Source organism: Perognathus longimembris, chromosome 9, assembly GCF_023159225.1.
Source record: "Perognathus longimembris pacificus isolate PPM17 chromosome 9, ASM2315922v1, whole genome shotgun sequence".
In the NCBI taxonomy this organism is placed as follows: Eukaryota; Metazoa; Chordata; class Mammalia; order Rodentia; family Heteromyidae; genus Perognathus; species Perognathus longimembris.
In genome coordinates, this window is record NC_063169.1 from 34,433,188 (window position 1) to 34,455,827 (window position 22,640).

The following is a 22,640-nucleotide window of genomic DNA, read 5'->3' on the forward strand; positions in this document are numbered from 1 at the left end:
CATAGTTTATATAAAATGCCAACTATTATTCTGAGTGAATAAAAACCTTGGAAAGATCTATGATAACATGCCTAAAATGGCCACTCACAAATTTCCCTTTCTCCAACTTTAGTAAAATCACACTTACTTCAAAGAAAAATAGATGCCAGAGCTGTAATACCATCTGGTCATTTTTCTTTTTTGCTATTACAAGTATTTATGAACTAGAATAATATTTAGGGTAGGAATCACTCATTTGACAAAGAGATGATCCCAAAGCTCTTCTCAATATACTGTTACTTTCATTGTAACAAATCGGAATTCTATCAGATTTCTTCCCCATAAGTATAGTGGTCAAAGTGGAATTTATCAAAGTCACTGATAAACCTAGAAAACTTGCTAGGTAGTAAAGCATCTAATTATATAATCATTTTTTTTTCAAAAATTAACTAAAGACAGGAACAAGAAAAAGAAAGTATTAGAACATGGAAAATTACTCTGGAAGGGAAAGAAAATAAAAACTTTAGGGCTAAGATAAAGTATCTATGTGAAGAATTAAATATGTACTAGAATGAAGGCAACATTTAAAAAGTAAAGGCATTAAATAAACTTAGAATCAGCATATTAAAGTTACTCTAACAAAGCTTACAGAGAAAATGTTTTAATTACTTTATTCATACATTAGTTGTATGGGGGGGGGGGTCAGTTCAGTGCAACATTTCTATACACACATACAATGTGCCCAGTCAATCTCACCTCCTCTTATCACTCTTCTTTAACTCCTTTAAATAAATTAAAGCATCTTTCAAAAATATTTCCTGGCCTAGTAACTCCAAAGAAATTAGGGAGTACAACAATCACTATATACTTTTATTAAACACTAAGCATGGAAAAGACATTAAAAAATGAATGAGCTGGGCACCATTGGTTCATGCGTAGAATCCTACTTACTTGGGAGGCTGAGATCTTAGGATCACAGTTCAAAGCCACCCTGGCAGCAAGGTCCACAAGACTCTTATTTCCAAGTAACTACTAAAAAGTTTGAAGTGGAGTTATGGCTCAAGTGGTAGAGGGCACAGTGCCCAGGACTGGAGTTCAAGACCCAGAACCAGCACACAGACAGACAGACAGACAGACAGATATAGACATACACACACACACACACACACACACACACACACACACACGCATGCACAAATGAAACTCAGTCTGTATTTATAGAACAGGGAATAGGGTTGGGCACAAACCTAAACATAACAAGGACAGAAACCAAAATTTTTAGGTAGCTCAGAGGAGAGATATAAATTGAAACTTAAGAAAGGCTTCATGGATGCCTAGCCATTTGTGCAGCCATGGGTTTGATCGACCCTGTAAAATAAATACATATACACACCAATAAATAAACAAATGAATGAATAGATAAATAAAAAGGAAGACAGGGAGGGAAGGAGGAAAGGCAGATTGGGGAAAAGCGAAAAAAAAAAGACAAAGGAGAGGAAGGAGAAGGAAAAAACAAGAGAAAGAAAAGGAAGGGAAAGAGAAAGAAGGAAAGGAGGAAGAGAAGGAGGCATATAGAAGAGTGGAAGAGTGCTTAACTCGCAAGGGCAAGGCCTTGCTTGAGTTCAAATCCCAATACCATCAAAAAATAAAAGGAATATATTCTTTACACTGTAAGAGAAACAAGAAGGATGGACAACGTCATACAAATCTGAATGGCAACTAATGAATCATAACCATAAAAAAACAGAAGAACAGATTATTAACCTCATAAGCACTTTTAGACTCAGGGTATTTTCTGAATATCTGTGATTAACCTTATTTGAAAACAAAGTTAAGCTACACCTACTTCCCAAAGCATATTACTCCTTATGTTAACATATGGGGGAGGGGGAGAGGGGAACAATCCTATGATCCTATGTAACATTTATGTAGATTGTTGCAACACTTCACCTTTAGCCTCTAGCCAAATACCAAACAACATATGCTCAGAATCACCAGTAAACCCAGATGCCCTTGTATAAGAAACTTCAAGCCAAACTTTTAAATACTTGGTATCAGGGAAAAACCAAACAATCTCACTGACACTAACCAGAAGTTAATTAATAGACAAAACATTTCTATGGACTTGAGAGAATGAAACCAAAACTTCTAATATAAAGTCACAACTTTGCAGCTGGATGCTAGTGGAATCACAACTGCAATCCTAGATACTCAAGAAGCTGAGATCTAAGGATCTGGTTAAGGCACACAAACCGGAGAGACGCCCATCTCCAACTAACTGGCAAAAAGTCAGAAGTGAAGTTGTGACTCAAGTGGTAGAGTGCCAGCCTTGAATGAAAATGTCGAGAGAGAGAGAGCGAGAATGAGCGACAGAGCGAGCAAGAGCGAGAGAGAATGCGCGCGCACAAGGTCCTGAGTTCAAACCCCAGTAACTCCACATACACAAAGACTGGAAAAGTTGATCTTTTTTGTCATTTTTGAAGGGAAGGAGGATAAGACTGGGGTTTGAACTTAGGATCTCACAAATGCTAGGTAGGTGCCCTACACCACTGATCCACACTCCTAAGCCTTTTTACTTTCCTTATTTTTTAGATGAGGTCTTGGGCTTCTTAAACTAGGCTAGCTTTGGACTATAATCAAACAAATCTGCACCTCCTTGAGTTGCTGAGATTACAAACATGATTACTGTGTCTAGGCTTTCTATTAATTTTGATCAAACTTTTAGACCAATTAAAGAAGTTCTTTTTTAAAAAGTATATTTTCATTATCTTTAAGTAGTTGTACAAAAGGATTACAATTCATCATATCAGCTTGAGTACAGTGCATCTTAATGAATGTCACCCCTTTCATCATTCTTCCTCTCCTTCCCAGTGCCTCAATTTCCCTAATTTCATAGGTTATACATTGAATAGTATGACTACATTCCCCTCTTCTTATCTTCATTCACCCACCCCCATTACAGAAGTCCTTGACACTGCAAAAAGAAACTAAATTTTTATATATAAAAAAAAAACCTCACTCTATGTCAGAGGCTGACAAACAGGACAAGACCAAGTATTTTAGGCACTGTGGGCTACTTTCTGTTACAACTAATTTACTTGCCCCTGAGAAGCATGAAAGTAGACATAATTAATAATGTAATGATTGGAGGGATAGACTATGTTCCAATAAATATTTAGTAACAAAAACAGAGGTGGAGTACAGCTCAGTGGTAGTAAAGTCCTCGATTCACCTACTCCTCTAGAACACAAGCTACTAGTATCTTAGTTATTGCCCACTATAAAATAGAAAAAACCACAAAAGTTCTATAAATGTCATCCTTAGTATCTTAGTCAATTACTAGTATAAAATACATGCTTTGCAAATGTTTGTAGATTATTTAATATTATTCAAAGAACCTTAGTAAAGAATTTTATTGAGCAAAGATAATTAAAGGGCATCATTATTGATTTCTGAGACACTGCTGGGACTTATAGTTGCTTTTTCTTTTTTAAATTTTAAGTTAAAAATTACTTCAATATTATTAATTTATTTTAATCATAAAGCACCATCATGAAATGATGTTTTAATCAGAAAGCATCATCATGTCAGCATTGAACTCTTTATCTGGAAGTAATACTAATTTTCTGGATTTCTAAGGCTATTCAAATAAATTAGCAATCTACTTAATGTAAAGTATGTAGATTCTAGCTCCATAAAAAACACGTTAAAGAAGAAAAAAAAAACACCAAGAAGAATGAATAGATCTACCTTTTAACTTATTTGTCACCATCAGGATGTATCAACTCACCACAGACAATGGCAACAGGTAGAAAAAGTAATAATGTGTAGATAGTTGATAAGAACTGATGGGAATAACATATATTTTATTCAATTCAGTATTGAGAGTAATTGCTTCTAAAGAAAACCATGATGAGTACAAAATATCATTGCTTTGATTAAAATATTTCTTACAGATTTTCAGGGCTATGTAAATCAAATATCAACATATTTCTAGGCAACATCCATTCATATCTACTCTATCTCACACTAGGTAAAAAAATTCCTCGACATACCTTTTAAATTGTTCTCAAAGGGGAAAAATATTGTTCAAATTAGCTGAGATCCAGTAGCTCAAGCTTATATGTCCTAGCTATTTGGGAGTCTTGAGATTTGAGGTCAGCTAGGGCAGAATAGTTTATGAGTCCCCTTCTGAAGGGGAGGCACATTGGTATCCACCTGTCACTGAAGCTACATGGGAAGCTGAGATTGGGAGGACTGTAGTGCCAGGCCAGCCAAAGCAGAACATGAGACTCTCTATGGAAAGGAAGATGGACTCAGTGGCTCAATCCTGTAATCTCAGCAGTGATAGGAAGCCTGAAAGTATGCTTTAGTTAATACTATGGAGGGAAATGAGTCCTTATCTTAATAGTAACTAGTGAAAAGCAAGGCTGGAGTTGTGCCTCAGCAATATCACATTCTTAACTTAGTACTGCACAAGCCTTCAACTCAAGCCCCAGTACAGCCAAAGAAGAAAAATGTACATGTGCACACATACACACAATCTATCTATATCAACTGAGTCTGCAAAGGCCCCAGAGGTCAGCAATATTTACTTATAGCTTCAGTTTGTGAAATTTCAGTTAGCTACAGTCCGTGGTCTAAAAATATTGACATTTTTTTAATTGTGAGTTTTAAATTATATGCTATCCTGTGTAGCATGATCAATTTTTACACCACTTATTCCTGCCTACACTGTACTCTATCTCCCACATACTAATCACTTCGTATTCACCTTAGATATTGTCATACTACTGTAGTGGTTTGTTTTATATATTAATGTCCCAAAGCACAAGAGGAATGACACTAGCAATTCAAATATGTCAAAGAGAAGCCATAAAGTACTCCCTTTTAAGTGAAAGGATATGAGTATAGTAAGATACTTTGAGGCAATGACCACATTCACATAATTTTAATTATAGTATATATTTAAACTGTTCTATTTTATTAGTTAATTTATTCCCATCCCAAATTTATACATTGATCTTTATGATAGGCCTGTATATGGGAGTCTTGGCATATATTGAAGATAAGGGAAAACTACTAGATTTAATAGTATATATGCTTTCTTCAGGGAAAACAGAGGATTGTCTCTACCTAATAAAGATGTAAAAGACTCAAATGAGATCATCTACAGAAAAGAACACAGAGTATGATTAATGTTTTGTTACTAATATCTTAGATTTGTACAGAAAGATAATACTAAGCAGTAAAAGACTTTGACCTTACAGTGTGAAGTCCCACAATAATACTAACTATATAAGCTAGCAGTGGGTTACAACCATTTCAATTATTAATTATAATTTATAATTTCATAAGAATATATCCTTTATATGCTCTTTGTTGCTACTTCCTTTATTATGTAAACTGTTATTTTGTTATAGAATTTCCAGTGGACCTACTATGTACATTCAAGTAAATTCTAAACTTTCTTTGTAAATAAAGAATTACTCTATCACAATTCATTAAAATTAAATAATAAACCAACAGTATAAGAAACTGGGGAGAACAAAGCAAAGTGAAATACACCAACAGCCTTATCTTTAGGATGTTTGTATTCTCAAAAACAGTAAAATATATTTAACACAAAATTTAACACTTAAGTGTACTAACATTGTTTTAACATCATCAATGCTATTCACCTCCAGAATTTTTCCATTATCCAACACTTGAGACTGTAGCCATTAAATAGAAATTTCAATTCCGTTCCTCCCAGCTTCAGGTAACCATTATTGTGCTGTATGAAATTGATTCTTCTTCTTCTTTTTTCTTTTGCTGGTCCTAGGACTTGAACTCTGAGCCTGGATGCTATTCTTGAGTTACTTTTTGCTCAAGGCTATCATTCTACCACAGTACCACTTCCAGCTTTTTCTATGATTAATTGGAGATAACAGTCTTACAGATTTTCCTGCCATGGATGCCTTTGAACCACGATCCATAGACCTCAGCCTCCTGAATAGCTAGGATTTCTTCATGTTTTTCCTAATTTCTATTATTGCACAGCTAGACAACAAGCACTAAGGACACAAAGACTAGCCGCATACTAATGTGCTCTGAAGAAACTAACTGCAACAGAGACTCCAAAAAAACCCATGTGATAACTTCTCTAGCAGAGATATTAAGTACAATTCTAGCAACAAAGCTCTGAGAAAGTCAAGACAGGTTTCACAATGGAAGCACTATCTCATGACAGTCCTGAAGGGTAAAATAATCTACCAAATGGATAGTCATTCCATCCACAGAAACAATATTCATACATTCAAGCATTTAACAAGGTATGTTACTGCTAGATATCCTGCATGCCTAAGACAGCCAAGGCCCCTGCTTTGTTTAAACCATCTGTATATGCAATGTCTTGAGAATGTCACTTGAGGAAATGCAAACAGTTCTAACCAAGGATCCAAGTGATTGGGTCCAGACAATGAGGCTTAAAAGGTAGCCGGGTACCAGATCATAAAATGTATTATGTCGTTATTAAAATAGGTTAACTTGAAAACTTTAGAATACATAAACCCCAGTATCAGCCAAAAACAAATAAAAAGGGTACATGTTCCTAGGATGACTAAAAACATTTATATTTCCTGTATCTGTGGGAGGCATTGTTCTAGAATATATATGTGTGTGTATAAATACATTGTATACTATATATGTAATGTGTGTATGTATGATGTACGTATGTATTATACTGGTTCTAGGGCTTGAACTCAGGGCCTAGGTACTGTCCCTTAGTTTTTTTCACTCAAGGCTAGTGCTCTACCAGCTCCATTTCTGGCTTTTTGCTGGTTAATTAGAAATAAGTCTCATGGATTTGTCTGTGGAATAGCTATGAACCATGATCCTCAGATCTCAGCCTCCTTGAGAGCTAGAATTACAGGTGTAAGTCATCAGCAACTGGCTAAGGCAACTATTTACTTAGTGAAAACTCTGGGAATCTAATAAGGTATATATGTAGGCTATAATTTGACAAATACCTCTAAAATATAAAATATATAGAATAACTCTAAAATATAAGACGCTAATGATGGGCTGAAGGAGGAATATAATGTTGCTAGATTTTACATCTTAGTAATATTGTCCTTATTAGGTAATAGATGCTCTTATTTAAAAACAAAAAAGGAAAATATCACTGCAATCTACCATTTAGAGATGAGTATTTCACATTGTGGTGGTGATTTTTCCCATATATTTATAGTATAAAGAATTATACTGTATAAACAATTCTGAAGGCTATTGTTTCACTTAAATATTAAAGGGAATTTTAGGCTATTGGCAAGTATGAAAATAAAACAATGAAACCTGTTAAAATATTATAGATTTTATATATATATACATATATATAATACTGTATTATAATGATCCAAGAAAAAATAATGACATCTTGGGCTGGGTGGGGGTATAGATCAGTGGTACAGAGCTTGCCTAGAATGCATAAGGCCCAGAATTCCATACCAGTACCACAAAAACAAACAAGCAAAAACAAACAAGCAACTGCATAAATATGATCTCAAGATGGACTCACACCTGTAATCCTAAATATCTGAAAAGCTAGAACAGGAGGATTATGGTTCAAGGCACCTGGGCAAAAACACTGAAGAGAACCCTTCTCAACCATGGCTGGACTCAACGATAATCATCTGCCATCCCAGCTATGACAGGACCCCTGAAATGGGTGGATCATGGTCCAGGCTCTAACAGAGACTCTATCTAAATATACATGAAAACCCTAGAATGTATTAAAGAATAAGTAGACAGAAGAGTATATTAGGAAAAAACACTATAAGCATTTCTACTTTTCATATATATATATATATATATATATATACGTAATTCCAACTACATTTAGAGTTCCCTCCCTTCCTACCTCCTTCCATCCTTTTTTTCTTTTCTTTTCTTTTTAATTTTTAGGCACTGAGAATTAAACTCAGGATCTCATATACGTTATACAAGCATTCTGCCATCCAGATACTCCAATACTCTTCCTTTTATCAGAGGAAAATCTATTCCCTATTCTATTCTACAACTGCAAAAGCTTAGAGCCAAAAACAGTCACAGTTGTCAAAAGAACTCTGATCTTCTGTTCTCAGTTTTGTGATGGGGTATAGTCGAACTTAACATACTGAACAAGAAACTGTCATAATCAAGTTCTAGTTCACTTTTTGTTTTTACAAAAAATTTATATACTGAGCTTTCTGACAAATGGTTCATGACTGACTTCTTGTTATTTATGTGATTCTTCTCCAATGCCATCCTAAAGCCATTCCAAATCCATTGTTTCAGCTACAAAACATGCCTCCAAGTATTTTTTTCTTCCTTTGAAAGAGCATAATGTATCACAAGAGAAATCTTATTAGATAAGGCTGAGGTCATACAAAAATGCTTATATTGAGCCAGGTGCTGATGGCTCACTCCTATAATCCTATTCAGGAGGTTGAAATCTGAGGATCATTGTTTAAAGCCAGCCCAGACAGGAAATTCCATGGGACTCCTACCTCCTCTTAACCATCAAAAAGCCACAAGGAGAGCTGTGGCTCAAGTGGTAGATAGTGTTAGCCTTGAGCAAGAAAGCTCAGAGACGGCCCACAGACCTCACTGAGTTCAAGCCTAAGGACCAGTAAATAATAATAATAATAATAATAATAATAATAATAATAATAATGATTATAGTGAGCCTATTGTTTTTCTCTAGGTACTAATACCCATTCCATAATGCTAACTTTCAGACCTCAAATGAGACATTTTTTAAAACTAAATTTTTAGAGACAAAGGATAAAAAGACAAACGACTCCAAAAGCAATACTTGCAAAACCATTTGGTGTAAACCAACTGAACAACTACTCATGGGGGGAGAGGGAAAGGGGGAGGGGGAGGGGGGAATGAGGGAAGAGGTAACAAACAGTACAAGAAATGTACCCAAGGCCTAACATATGAAACTGTAACCTCTCTGTACATCACTTTGACAATAAATAGAAAAAAAAAAAAAGAGAAGCAATCACCTTTAAAAAAAAAAACAACTAAAATTTTAGATACTTGAATCTAATATATCCAAAGATTCTTATTTAGTGGAGCTGACACAGCTTATTTGGTGCAAATTTTAAAAATTAAATGACATCTTGTTTTCAGTTAGAAATACTACTTCTTAACTACTATATACAAGCTGAGCATCCCTAACTAGAAAAACTGAAATCTAAAGCTTTTGAGCACACACATGGTGCTTAAGATTTTGTACTTTAGATTAGTATTTAGTTTACATCTCCCCAGTTCTTCCTTACTGAATGTGCAATAAAGTACATACACAGGAATCTAGTGCTAGAATCTATGGAATTCACAGGCAGTTAACTGTATGGTTGTTGACATGAAATACTATGTAAATACTTTTCAAATGAAAACAAAGCATTTACATTAATTATAGATAAAAACCTAAGAATAAGGACTATCCCCTTGCTAACAAGGAATAAAAATACCATTTCATCAAGACAATTCTAAATTGAAGATATGTATGGACCTAACTAAAGACTCAAATATATGATGGGGGGAAAAATACTCTAACCTGTAAAGAGAAACAGACAAATCTGTGACTTGGATTGGAGACTTAACACTCCTCTACTGGTATTTGGTAGAACAAATATGTGATAGACATACCTTTAATCTCATAGTAAAAGAAAAATATGTACAAACCAAGAGATCTTTTTAATTACGTTTTAAATTAAGAATTTAAAATATAAAGCCTGACATTTCTACATGCTGGTGAAGATGTAGACTATTTTAAACTAACAAACTGCTAGAAGGAATATAGCTTAATACTCTAATTCTGGAAAACAATTTGATATTACTGAATCAAGTAAGTATGTGCACATATTTATAATCTAAGTCTTCTACAAAAATAGTACAGATTCTACCAGGCACTGGTGCCTCATACCTATAATTCTTTCTACTCAGGAGGCTAAGATCTGAGGATCGTGGTTCAAATTCAGTCTGATCAGGACAGTCTATGAGACTCTTATCTTCAATTAAATACCAAATAGCCAGAAGTAGAGAGCTGTGGTTCAAATGGTAGAGAGCTTGCCTTGAGCAAAAAAACTAAGGGACAGCTAGCTCCCAGGCCCTGAGTTCAAGCCCCAGGATCGGAGTCAGAATAAAAATACAGATTCAGATTAGCATCCAAATATTAAAAACAAATTCATGAAGCACATGTTAAGACCAAAGAAACACTGAGACTCACACAACTCAAAACTGGACAGCATTGATTATACTTCTTGATAAGGAGTTTAATCTTATTTCTTCATAAGATAAAACATGAAACAACATGTCAGCAGGATGACGCCATTCTGGGGTCCTCACAGCAACCCAGAGACTATTTTCTTTTGCTTCCTCAGGCCCAGATCAAATTTAAGAAAGTGAGAACAGGATTGGTGCAGTATCTGTTCTAGTTTAGAAATATCAAATAACAACCAGTATCGCTAATGCAACAGATACACCTAGTTCTAAGGCTCAGCAACAGACTCGCTTCATCACATGAGGTCATCCAGGGAAGTCTAAAGGCATATTCCACTCCCACAATATTTACAGTTAAGCCATAGTTTTCCCTGTCTTTATGTAATTTATTAATTATGAGGTTTTTGTTTTTACCATAGCAATAGTGTTTGGTTATACAACTGACATTCTACTTTATCAGGTCTCCAAATTAATAAAGCTAGAAAATAACCAAAAATTTTCAAAGAAAGGTTTATGTTTGTTAACCCTGCATTTACATCAAAGGTGATTCAATTGTGGCTCACTGAATCTAAATAGCCAATGACTGTAAAACATCATTATCTTGTATTACTAAGAAAAAGAGTCAGGGGCTAGGAATGTGGCTTAGTAGTAGAGTGCTTGCCAAGCATGCATGAAGCCCTGGGTTTGATTCCTCATTACCACACACACAGAAAAAGCCAGGAGTGGCGCTGTGGCTCAGGTGGTAGAATGCTAGCCTTGAGCAAAAGAAGCTCAGGGACAGTGCCCAGGCCCTGAGTTCAAGCCCGAGGACTGGCAAATTAATAATAATAATAGTCACTATTATTATTATTAATAACAAAATAAGACTTCTTGCTGGTTACATCACCAAAAGTCCTAAGGACCTTTACAAATAAATTGGAGACTTTCATGCCATGCTTTGTCTTTTTTTTGTTTGTTTGTTTGTTTTTAGCCAGTCCTGGGCCTTGGACTCAGGGCCTGAGCACTGTCCCTGGCTTCCTTTTTGCTCAAGGCTAGCACTCTGCCACTTGAGCCACAGCGCCACTTCTGGCCGTTTTCTGTATATGTGGTGCTGGGGAATCGAACCCAGGGCCTCACGTATATGAGGCAAGCTCTCTTGCCACTAGGCCATATCCCCAGCCCTTGTCTTTTTTTTAAGACAAAAAGAATCATATTTCAGGTTACCCAGGAATATGTCAGGTCCCACATGCCAAAGAACTATATAGTGGCAACAAAGAAAACCTCAACCCAGAAAAGGGATACTAGATGACTGTTTTCATCTGTGTTTATCAGGGAAGACACTTTACCATTTGTTGTAGAAAATGAAGGTGATAAAAGTGGATTTAGCATACCTTAAATACTGCCAAACATTAAGCCTCTTGTTCATAGATATGTAAGCCTGGAATGAGACCTATACAATAAAAAACATAGATAAATCTTTAAAAGGCCAAAGAAGCCAGATACATTGGCTCATACCTATATAATCGTAGCTGAGACAAAATTCAAGAGAACTAATTCAAAGCCAGCCAGGCAAAAAGTTTGTGAGATCTCTTCTCAACCAATAAGAAGCTGAGTATAGTAGTAGGCATCTCTTATCCCAGCTACATAGGAAATATAAATAAGAGTATCATAATGGTCCAGGCCAGCTTGAACAAAAAAATGAGACCCTACTAGAAAATATACAAAAAACTTGGAATATGGCTCAAATGATATAGCATCTTGCCTGGCAAGTACAAGGCCCTGAGTTTAAATCCCAGTGCTGCCCCACTCCACCCCCCAAAAAAGGAAAAGGAAGTATCTGCTGTATATGCTCAATAAGAGATAAAAAAATAATATTTCTGAGACATATCAGTCATAAAGGAAGACAAGTTATAAAGACCAGGAAGGAATAAAAAGTCTAGAGATTTAACAAAACTCTAAAACAGGAATAAAAACAAACAAAATTAAAATCATACCTGAAGAAAAGAATTTATATTGCCAAAAACTATATCAAGACATTAAGATGTTCACTGAGAATACAGAGTTAACAAGTTAAGGCAAATATTTTTAATGTGATTAATATACAAGTTATTACTCACAAAATTATACCAAGTAGAACAAAGGTAAAATGAAAGAATTATCCCAAACTATAAAGCAATTTACATTTCCATAGAAAAAGCCCTTCCTTTATCCCAAACAAATAAAAAGACAACTCAGTAGTTTTAAGAGAATTTTAAAGGAGAAAGCTAGCAAGAAAATACTATAAGGAGTCATGTTGTCAGAAACATGCATATGCAAATAAGGCATTTTCAAATATTCAAGTGCTCAGTAAATCTCACATTTGAAGTCACTGAAATAAACAAAATAACTCAGCAAAAATTTAAACTGCAATAGTTGTGCATAGCTATATACTTAAGCATTCAGGAGGTGGAGCATGAGGACTGAGAGTTTGAGGCTAGAGTGAGATATATATATATGTCAAGCCCTTGTTAAGAAAGAAAAAAACCTCAGTTTATAAAGAGTTTGCTAACTGTTCATACGTGATATATGTGTATATGTATGTGTTTATTGGTGGTGATACTTCACACCAAATTAATATGTAGTTATATTTTTTTTTCTGTTGTACTGAGAATTGAACTTAGGATAAAACCTGCATCATCAGAGTCATGCCTCCAACCTTTTTGTGCTTTGGTATTTGAGATAGGTTAGGAGGCTCATGTTTTTTGTTCGAGCTCTCTCATCTCTGCCTCCCACACACCTGGAATTACAGGCCTGAGGCCCCACCATACCCAATTGTGTTTTATTTTCATTTGATACATAAACTAGTACTTTCGGAAAAGAGAACACATATACAGCTTATAACATTAAATATCCAATAGCACCCTTACAGATTAGAGTGAGAAGCTAACCTAAGCTAAATTTCTTGTAGTTAAACATCCCCATTCTGAACTTCTGAGATTGAAATGATCCCAAACTTAAAACTTTTGAGGCACTGACACAATGCTCCAGTTCTCCACACTTAAGCTTATGTGGAATGTCATAGTCAAAACACAGGTACTTTCCTTTGAGATATACATTTAAGGCACATATGAAACACTGATGAGCCTCATGGGTTTCATCCTTAAAGAAAACTATTGTGTTCATGACAAATATTCCAAAATTCTTTGGAAAAAAAAAAAAAAAACCTGAAGAATTTTGGATAATCCCAAGCAGTATGGGTAAAGGATATTAAGCCTGTATTACAATACTGCAATAAAATATTTTTGTATTCTTCTTGAATTTATAATTACAACTATATTTTAGTATATGCACTTTTTAAAATGATTTCTGTATTTAATGGGCTCTCTGCCTGCATTAGTATGTATGTATTTGTGTGTGCTAGTGCTGGCCCTGGAGTTTGAACTCACGGCCTGGGCACTGTCCCTAAGGTTTTTCTGTTCTATGATAGCATTCTACCACCTGAACCACAGCTCCACTTTTGGCTAGATGGAGAGAAGGGTCTCACAGACTTACCCGCCTGGGCTAGCTTTTTTTTTTTTTGGCCAGTCCTGGGCCTTGGACTCAGGGCCTGAGCACTGTCCCTGGCTTCTTCCTGCTCAAGGCTAGCACTCTGCCACTTGAGCCACAGCGCCACTTCTGGCCGTTTTCTGTATATGTGGTGCTGGGGAATTGAACCTAGGGCCTCGTGTATCCGAGGCAGGCACTCTTGCCACTAGGCTATATCCCCAGCCCCTGGGCTAGCTTTGAACAATGATCCTCACAGCTCAGCTTCCTGAGCAGCTAGGATTACAGGCATTAGCTACAAAAGTGGCTTGTATATAATACTTATTTTTTTTAAATAGTTTAAGCCACAAACTAAAGGAAAGAAGAAATAAGATTATAATAAGGAATAAAATGATAAGAATAAGAAAACAAAATAACAATTATGACAAATTTTTAGTGGTTAAAATAAAATACCCCTATGGAAAAGAAAGGGAGTGACATAAAAGGATTAAGCATAGTGATAGGCTATGGTTTATAAGATATCATGTGCAGGAGTAAGAAATCTTTCTCCTACCAAGGGCCATTTGGATATTACTAACATTGTAAGCCATACAAAACTATCACTATAAGTACACAAGCTGCAGGCAGCTTGTGAGAAGAATACAGATCTGTCCTGTAATATATTAAATAATTTCAAGGATCTTATATGGCCCAACAGGGTAGGGAGCCTGAAACAATCTAAATTGTGACGCAAAAGAAGTAGGATTCAAGAAGAAATGAATTAAAACATCTCTTTAGATTGATATAAAAAGTACCTACATTGCTTTCAAGTACGGTCTGTTAAACACAAGAATAAAATCTAAAAGTTAGCATTTAGAAACATATAGCAATCGAACAATATAAGTCTATTAACTGTTAAATACAATTTAAAAAATAATTTTATTGTACTATTAATATGCTGTACAGTGTGGCTTCCAATTCATAAGTCAGATAATGAGCATATTTTGTTTTTTGAATGATGTCTCCCTTTCCTTTACTTTCCATCCCCCTCCTGTTCCTGCCCACAAGTTGGATACTTCATTTTCCACATGGTGTATACTGACTAGCATGACTGCATTTGTTCACCCTTCCTCCCACTCTTTCTGTACCCCCTTGAACTTCCCCCAAGAGGAAAAAAAAAAAGAAAGCAAAAATAAACACCAATACCATCACCAACAACACCACCAACAGAAGGAAAAAAAATGTTTCCATTTTCTGGAATTTGTTTCAATAGATAACATTTTAAATGTTCGGAGAAGTTACAACTCTCTAAGTTCCTGTATAACTTATTATGTCCAGTTACATTTTAAATCTAGTTTCCACAAATGAGAGAAACATGGTTCAGGTTTGTCTCTCAAATATAGTTTTCCTAATGGGGTATGTATTTTGCTCGTCTTTTTTTCTTGTTTCCTGTTTTTAGCAATTCATTTTCAAATACTAAAGAAAGTAAAAATTAATTCTTTACCATAGCGATGCTACAAAAGACATCAGTATTTAAGTGCCAAATAACACAACATCAAATACATAGATAAAATAATTAAGATATAAGGCAAAAAAGAACTAGCCAAAAGTTGAAACAAATTCATTCCAAAACAGACTAAATAAAATGAGCATGAAGAGTTGGAGAACCAATTAAGAAATGTCATATTAGCGTATTAAGAAGTGTTATCCTGGGGCTGGGGTTATAGCCTAGTGGCAAGAGTGCCTGCCTCGGATACACGAGGCCCTAGGTTCGATTCCCCAGCACCACATATACAGAAAACGGCCAGAAGCGGCGCTGTGGCTCAAGTGGCAGAGTGCTAGCCTTGAGCGGGAAGAAGCCAGGGCCGGTGGTCAGGCCCTGAGTCCAAGGCCCAGGACTGGCCAAAAAAAAAAAAGAAGTGTTATCCTTAGATGTTCCATCAGTTTAATATCAGCATTTCAAGAGGAAAAATTACTGTGTTAAATGTTCACACTGTGAGATATATTACAATCTAAACAATGTTTAAAAAATAAAAAGACTGGGGCTGTGAAAGTTGCTTAGGGGTAGAGTGCTTGCCTAAGCATGCACGAAGCCCCCTCAGCCCCACATAAACAGAAAAGGCCAGAAGTGGTGCTGTGGCTCAAGAGGTAGAGTGTTAGCCTTGAGCAAAAAGAAGCAGGGGGCAGTGCTCAGGCCCTGAGTCCAAGCCCCAGGACTGGCAACAAAAACAAAACAAACAAATAAAAAAACTAATCAAGGTAATAATACTATATCACCTATTAGACATCAAATTAACGAAAAACTTCTATTCAAATTTCAGTGCAATATTTATGAAGATATTAATGATATATGGATACTTAGTAATGATGAAAATTAAGAACTATTACCAGGGGCTGGCAGCTCACACCTGTAATCCTAGCTACTCAGGAGGCTGAGACTTGGAAGAATGTGGTTCAAAGCCAGCTTAGGAAGAAAAGACTGTGAGACTATCTCCAATTAACCAGCAAAATGTTGGACTAGAGGTTTGGCTTAAGTGGTAAAGTGCTAGCTTGGAGCAACAAAGTCAAGCAAAAACTCTATTATAGAGCTTTTTTCAAAAAGCGTAAGAGTTTTCAAGCCCAGGTACTTGCATGTACACATACCACACCCACACCCACAAACGCACACACAACTAGCTTTTAATCATGCTCCATTATATCACTTACAGATTCCTATTTGTTTTCAGCTACTGGCTAAAATTACATACAGAAAGGGTTTAGCAACTTAAAAAATTGCTTTAAAAACTAAATTACTGAAAACATATTTTCCCAGTCTTGTGGTTTTGAATTTCTTTTTATATAGAAGTGAAGACAGTCAACTGTTTCATAGTGTCAGATGTTGCATAAGACTGATGATGTTTAATGCCTTCTTCTTAGCTCTGTGCAATCTTACAAAAAATGAGGTAATATTTAGATAGTGGTAAACAAAGGCCACATTTTCTCTTTCTTTTATATGATCTCCTGAAAACTAAGTTAACAGCTGATATGGGGGGGGAGAGGGGGAGCAGGGGCTAATAAAGAGCTGGTTAAAAGATAAAGGATTAGGTATAGAACACTGAACCACTACTACTACTACTTCATATCTATATGTGTTAAGCACATCAATCACATATAAATCACATTATTAAACACTTATTCTAGTTGTTTCAAAGTATTTTCTATTTTCCACCCATGTTGTACAACCTCATCATCTAAAATCAGCCCTCCAAAGGATGGTTTGTTCACCTCTCAGATTACACTGTCAAAAGGAGTGATCTCATGGATAGAATCAAATCTAGAAGTGGAACAAGAAAATGAAAATAGAGAATACCTTAGAATCTCTCTATTCTAAGTTATAGTCTTAAAAAGATAAGCTCTCTAAATACAATATGATGACATCAGGATATATTCCTTCCATTTCCTATGCCTGGTACTTTTTATTAAAACTTGGAAACACTGAGGACTTGAGCAATACTCATAGCCCTTTTTGTTTTATAATTAAATTTTTGACAGTGCTTCACAGTTGGACTTTTGACTGAGACCCTCCCATTTATACCTCCATGTAGCTAAGATAACAAGATTAAGTATATAATCTGGGTCCTAATACATAATATAAATTCATCCAAATATTCTTGAAAAGCTTCATTTAAGATACAAACTTTTTTGTTGAACAAAGAAATACTATTTAAATAAAATGTATTTGCCATAAGGATAAATTCAGAAAAACACATTCAACTCAATTCAAATATAGAGACTTGCTTACACATAAGCATGAAGAACCCCTCAGAATCAATAAAGACTAAGACTCTCAGTAGGAAAATAGGTAAAACATGAATAGTATATTTTAAAAGAAATAGAAATATCTCTAAAGTATATGAAAAGACAATCTCACTAAAAGAAATGAAAACTATAACTACACAGAGAGACATGTTTTATCCATTGGATAGGTTAGAATCGAAATATTTGAGAACATAATCTTGAACACATGGAAAAAGCATCATATTTCTGTTAAAGAATAAAGATTAAAACATCCCCTGTATTGCAATTTTTAATATTTGGAGAATTCCTTGCAAGAAATTTAAATATAGTACACATGATTCAGCCTAGTGTGAGCTACTGGTCATTTTCAACGATAGTTATTTGCTTTTATGGAATTCTGGGAAGCAGACAGGCAAGCAAATTTGTAAAAATTGGATGATATACTCAATATTTCTACTCCATCTATTGATCATCTTATGATACCTTATTGAGTACTTAGCAGGTGTCCTATAAATATTTGTTAGGTGAACAAGACAGGGAAGTATGAGAATGGAATAAAAACAACAGGAACTTATCTGAATCATCAAATATATTTACACAAACACTACTGACTGGTGTTATAGCTCAATAGTAGAGTGCTTATCTAGCATATGCTGGCTTTAGTCCCCAACATCATAAAAACAAAACAACAATATTCAACAAAAATCAGCAACTGTAGTATAATGGATTACAATAATGACTTCCTAACTTCCATGACACTGAGAAACTCTTACCATACCAACTCTGGATTTGGCCATGTGATTTGTTTTGGCTCATGGAACAATAGAAAATAATCAAGGTTGCCTTCACTTGCTGCTCACTTGTCTTAGTATTGCCTTCAGGGAACAGAGTCATGACTAGCCTTCTGGAGACACATACTAGACACACAGAGGTATCCTTCAACATCCTGGCCACCAACTGGGACCAAATTCCAGATCCACATGTGAAACTACCCTAGACCAACCACCTCTCAGGTGACCTCAGCTAACTGTAGTCGCAGAAATAACCCAGAGAGAAAAAACAGTAGAAATGCTTAACTGAGCCCTGTGCAGAATTAAAGGCTACTGCTTTACACTACTTAGTCTGTGGAACATTACTATTACACAGCAAAAGCTGATGATGTGGGGGTAGAGGCATGGCAGACTGGTGGTCAAAGAAAAATTCTGCTTTACTTGTTCTGTTTTTAAATTTTTACAATGATTCTTGGGCGTAGGCCATGTGGCTACTGTATATGTTCTTGGTACACTGTGTATTGTATATGTCTACCTGACCTAGGGAAGGGAAAGAAAAACAGGGTGTAAGATATCACAAGAAATGTACACACTGCCCTATGTAACTGTACCCTTTTTGCACAATACCTTGTCAAAAATTTTTGTTTAATTAATAAATAAATTACAAAAAAAAATTTTTTTACAATGAAAACACAAGCTATTCTTCAACATCTGCTAAGGACTGGTTCCACGATCCCTCCACAATGTTCAAGTTCCCAATATAGTCAGAGTATTTTCATATAAACATATACACTGCTTCCTATATACTTTAAATCATTTCTGGGTTACTTTAATATCTAATATAATGTAAATGATATGTATGCATATAGTTGTTATACCCTATTGTCCAAGAAATAACAAGAAAAGATGAGTCTATATACTCAGCACACTTAGTTTGTTTCCCTAAATATTTCTCATCTGAAGTTGGTTGAATCCCTGAAAGTGAAGGGATGACCATAATTGTTTAATTACACTAAATTTACAAAAGTATTAATATTAGATTGATATTAAAGTCCTTCTATTATCAATAAATACATATACCTAAAACAATTCAATGCAAATGAGCACATTTGAGAGGAGATAATACTGGTTAAAAAAAAAAATAGAGGGCTGGGAATATGGCCTAATGGTAAAAGTGCTCGCCTCATATACATGAAGCCCTGGGTTTGATTCTCCAGCACCACATATATAGAAAAGACCAGAAGTGGCACTGTGGTTCAAGTGGCAGAGTGCTAGCCTTGAGCAAAAAAGAACCCCGGGACAGTGCTCAGGCCCTGAGTCCAAGGCCCAGGACTGGCAAAAAGAAATTTAAAAAAATAGAGAACTAGGGTACTATAACCAAAAAAAGTGAATGAGAACATTCTTATGATCACTGTGGTATCGCAGTAATAGCTATTGTATTCTGAAATCTGGAGACAGACATCTCAGATTTTGCTTCTCTATTTCTCCCAACCATATGGGTAATAACCTAATACATTTTCTCATTTTAACTCTCACATGAGTTTTCTCATTTAACTCTCACATGCTAAAGGTAAAAACTTAGGCAATATAATTTAGGAAAAGTTTGTTAACCTCTTCATGCCAAGGTGTAAATGGGAATAACAGTACTTATTTTATAAAATTGTCAAATCACTTAGAACACAATAGATAGTAAAGGAAGGACTCAATAAATGGTCCACCACCTGTTAGTAAAATGATATAAAGTTAAAGTATTTAACTAATGCATGATTTCTATTTCAAAACCCTAAGCATCATCGACCAAGACTACATTAAAATTAACTTGAAAATATTTATTTCATGAAAAAAGAGGTTATTAGAAACAAAATCTAGAAAAACATAGGAAAGATATGATGAAGACAATTGAGATTCTAGACAATAATGAATCATTTGGCCTACATTCTACAATCTTCAACAGGTCTAAAAATCAAAGGATCAATTTTTCACAAAAGGCAAAAACAGGCAGAGCTATAAATCCCTACTGATATGTCACCTTTACTGTAACATCTGGCGCATGTACACTTTGAACATGTTTTACTATCATTAGAAAAAAAAAAACTACTAATGGCTAGTGAAAAAAGACTCTATTCAAAAGAAACACATTTAATCTAACCTGCAGCATCAGGGAACTATAGGGTTACGCTTGGTCAGTGACTTAACACTCCCCCTACTCAAGGCCTGGCCATTTCTCTATCAACAGCAAAAAAAAAAAAAAAAAAAATCAGGCCTTTTTTTGTATGTGTGTGCGTCCCAGTGCTGTAGTTGGGATCCTAAGGCCTCAGGGCTGTTTGGCTTTTGATCTACTATGGGCCACAATTCCAGTCTGGCTTTTTGCAGTTTAAACTGGAGATAGTCTCTCTCAAGGCTTTTATGCCCAGGATAGCTACAAACCATGATCCTCCAGATCTTAGCTACCTAAGTAACTAAGATTACAGGAGTAAGCTAGAGAGCACATAGCTAAAGAAGCCAATTTTGCGGAGTGTTTTACAAAGGTGATTAAGTCTGTAGACTTAAGTCACTAGCCCCTTATAAAAAGCCTTACCCCACAATAAGCAGGTTTTTCACTTTAAACTAATGTAGGGAATGTATAAATGCTTAAAACTTTTCTTTTCCAATCTATTCAAACTTATACAGTGCTTATGCAGATTCTGGAGATAGAAGGATAAATAAGTAACATTTGTTATCATAAATGCCAGACATTTGCTGGTTATCTTACTCAATCATTATAATCCTGTGGGGTAGAAATAATTAAATTCATTTTACAGAGAAGGAAATTAAGGCACAGAGAAGTAAAATTAACTTGTTCAGGGTTTTTCAGCATGGAAGACAATGAAATTAAGTTTTGGGGTGGGGGAAATACAGAATGGTAAGTGTAGTGTGACTACTGCTGCAAACAATACTCAATGTATTAATTAAGTCCTTTCATAGCAATATGGAAGGAGGTTAGAGTCTTGGAAAACCAAGGAGACAATCTTTTGGGAGAGGGTGAAGGAATCACAGAGGCTTTGAAGAGGTGAATATTTGAATAATTACTTTAGAATGATAGGATTTATCGATTTCAATGCCAAGGATCACCCCACTCCCCTCACCCCCAATATATTAACCAAAACAAATTACTTACTTGAAATTGAGAAAAACAATTTTGAGAGTAATCTTCCTCAGATATATTATTCCATAGTTTTAAAACAAATTATATGATGACAGTTTAATTTTTAGGTTGCTTTTATGTGGCTTGTCTTGGTTTTTATTCTGAAATGAAATTTAGATTAGTCATTTTCTTGTTCTGAGAAACTAAGAGTATGCCAACATGTTTCAACTTCACATTCTTTCACATATTAACATGTATGCTCACAAAGTCTTTCATTTCACATCTCAAACAAAACCTAACATATTAATTACTTTGAAGTGGAAATGTCTGTATATTAAAATATTTCTTTTAATTCTTATTATACTTCCTTTTATAATTTTAAGAGGTGGAAGAAAAATAGAAAAACTTCTGCAAACTGTTATATTATTAGACAAGGCATTTTTTTTTAGGTAACACACTTCCTTTTATTGGAGTTGTTTATATAGTAAATGTACTCAGAACCCAAAGAAAATTAAATAACTGCCCCCAAGGAAATTGCCCTCAGATTCTTAGTATTTCCAAAACCACTGCCAAAAAAAAAAATTGGTCAAAATATGTACATATATAAAATTTTCAATGACAATTACTGCACATTTTTCTCAGAGTTCATTTTGCTAGGCATACATTCAATTTCTGCTGCAAAAAACAGTCCACTTTACTAATTACATAACAAAGGAGTTTTCATTCAAAAAATTTAATATTTAAAACTCTGCAGAAAACTAGAACAAACATAGAAGATCATCTGGAAAACTTAAAAAAGAATAGAAAAAGAACACAAAAAGTTAAGGGACTATGACAATCTTATAAAGTTTTTTTGTTCTCAAAAATGTAATGTTTGGTCAGTGAACTTTTTTCTAGTGGCCTAAGATAGCCATTCCAGTTTACTTATATTGCCATGGAAATCTCAAGTTAACAGAATTTCATCCAAAGTTCATTGTACCTTAACTCCCATTAACTTTTTTTTTTTAAATCCATTCCTAGATCTTGAACTCAGGGATTGGGTGCTGTCCTGAGCATTTGTGTCCAGGGCTAGGGTGCTACCATTTGAGCTATATAGTTCCACCTCTGGCTTTTTGGTGGTTAATTGAAGATAAGAGTCTCACAGACTTTCCTACAGGGGCTGGCTTCAATCACAATCCTCAGATCTCAGAATCCTGAGTAGCTAGAGTTACAGGCATGAACCACTGGGACCCTCAGCTAGTAACACTGGCTGAGCCACT

General features: G+C 35.2%; 1 protein-coding gene across 6 annotated transcripts in view; it reads right to left on the reverse strand.

The window, feature by feature from the left end:
• The window catches only part of Rev3l (REV3 like, DNA directed polymerase zeta catalytic subunit), a 146,041-nt gene that overhangs the window by 112,532 nt on the left and 10,869 nt on the right, over window positions 1–22,640 (reverse strand). Inside the window, exon 2 of one of the 6 annotated variants that reach the window (XM_048353923.1) lies at window positions 21,415–21,542. The exons of the other annotated variants lie outside the window; for them this stretch is intronic. The gene's annotated coding sequence lies outside the window, so the exon portion shown is untranslated. The remainder of the gene's footprint in view (window positions 1–21,414; window positions 21,543–22,640) is intronic. 6 annotated transcript variants of the gene reach the window in all.